A 2,345-nucleotide genomic window follows, 5' to 3' on the forward strand; every position below is an offset into this window, starting at 1 on the left:
TTGTTTTGTTTTTTCCCTTTCCCCCCCCCCCCCCCGGATTCTGATATTATTTGGCTCCATTATTTCCTATGTGAGTTCTTTCCAAAGGGCTGGAGGGGCTGTTTTTCAAGCAAATTGCACCAAAACTGCAGCCGGTGCCTGTCCTTTAAATAACTTCCAGAATTCAAGTGGCCCCTGAAGAGGGTCTACCCAGCCATCCTCTATTGCTTGCTATGGCCAGGAGGGGGGATTCCAAGCTTTCTCCAGGGCAAAGAATAACTAGAGACACAAGAGCAAGCAAAGCGACCCCTGGAAAATTACAGAAGGGGAGGGGCAAATGAAGGAGTTGGGGATAGAGAGAGGTTGATTATGTATCCCATCAAAAATGTTTCAGGCGTGCTTCAGGTAAGAGACTGAGGCATTTTCCAGATTGCCTTGTGTTCTATTTTCATTACCATATGTTACCATTCAAGTTTGTTATTATGATCAATACTCCCTCTAAGCTGTGGAGTCTTGTGAGCAAAAATTCTGCGTTGTGAGCTCCTGGCATTAAAGTTGTGAGCGAGCAATTTGGCTGCTGCATAAATTAGTTTGCTCTGGAGCCCTCCCTCCTGAGCCAAGACAAATATGAGTGAGCCAGAGGCTAAAAAACTGTGAGCTGGCTCACGTTAACTCAGCTTAGAGGGAACACGGATTATGATCCAAGATCAGAATTTAAAGAAGCATATATATTAATATATGGCAAATACATTGATTACATTTAATATGAATATGTGTTAAATAAATAAAATAGTTAAAATATATTTAAAATATATTTAAGTTTTCTTAAAAGAGGTTGTAATCTTCCTGACTGAGCTGGCTAGGGTACAAAATCTTGCTACTTTAGTGCTAGTTTCATTGCAGCAATCAGCTAAAGGAAGAGCAGAATAAAATTGATTGGAGTAATGTACTTTTGGAGTGGTGTACTTTATTCGGATTTCTTGATAAAAATAACAGTATAAAAGAACATGCTCAAGTGTCTCTACCAGACCAGAATGCCATGGACAGAGAGTATGGAGTATGAACGTATCTCCCCTTGAGAAGGGCAGAGGGGAAGGAGGAGGAGGAGGAAGAGGAGATTGGATATATACCCTGCCCTCCATTCGGAGTCTCAGAATGGCTTACACTCTCCTTCCCTTCCTCTCCCCACAACAGACACCCTGTGAAGTAGGTGGGGCTGAGAGTGCTCTAAGAGAATTCCTCTTGAGAGAACAGCTCTGAGAGAACTTTGACTGACCCAAGGTTACCCAGCAACTGCACGTGGAGAAGTGGGGAGCCAATCCCAGTTCTCCAGATTAGAGTCCACTGCTCTTAACCACTACATCAAACATTGTTGCGCTGGGTAAAAGCTTGCGGTATTTCGGAAGTTCCAATGATAAAAGATAATGGGATGGAACAAAGTGTGGTTTTGTGTGTGTGTGTGTTTGTAGTTTTCACATGTGCATGTGAGTGTGTGTGCACCTGGAACCATCCCTCCAGTCCCTAAGTTTCCAATACAGATGTCTGGCGTACAGCTTTCCTATCATACTAAGCAATCTTTTTTTTTTTTGGTAAACAAAGTTTTTTATTTTCATAGGAATTCAACATTTGACATTCAATCATGTACACTTTTCCAATGTTTACCCCATTCCCATTTCCTCCCTTCCCCTCCGTGGCTTCCCGCAATGCTTCACCCCCAACTCCACCTTGCTATACTTCACCCATTATATCATTTTCTTATCGTTACAATCTCAAGATAACATAATTTGGCTTAATATTGATCTAAACATATTAAGTTTTGTTTCACATCCCAGTTCTTTTCCAAATATATTTTAAAGTCACTCCGTTCTTCAAAAAACACGCCATCTTCTTTATTATTCAGCTTTTTTGTAATTTTGTCCATTTCAGCCATGAACAGAACTTTTTGTATCCAGTCTTCAATCTCTGGTACTTTCTCTGTTTTCCAGCATTGTGCATAAATCATTCTCGCTGTTCTTATTAGGTACCAGAGTAAAGTCTTTTTAGTCGTATTGACTTCTTCCATTTTAAGTCCCAAAAGCAGAATTTCCGGTACTTTTTTGAAAGAGCATTTCAGTATTTTTTGCATTTCACTGTGGACTTTTGTCCAAAAGTCTACAGCTTTCTCACAAGTCCACCACATATGGTAAAATGAGCCCTCATGGTTCTTACATTTCCAACACTTATTTGACATATTCTGGTTCATATTTGCAATTTTCTTTGGAGTCATGTACCATCTATACATCATTTTATAACAATTCTCTCTAACATTGGTACATGTCGATATCTTTATGGAATTTTTCCACAAATACTCCCAGGTTTCCATAGAC

The sequence above is a fragment of the Gekko japonicus genome, unplaced genomic scaffold, assembly GCF_001447785.1.
Source record: "Gekko japonicus isolate JY-2015 unplaced genomic scaffold, Gekko_japonicus_V1.1 scaffold1585, whole genome shotgun sequence".
Classification (NCBI taxonomy): Eukaryota; Metazoa; Chordata; class Lepidosauria; order Squamata; family Gekkonidae; genus Gekko; species Gekko japonicus.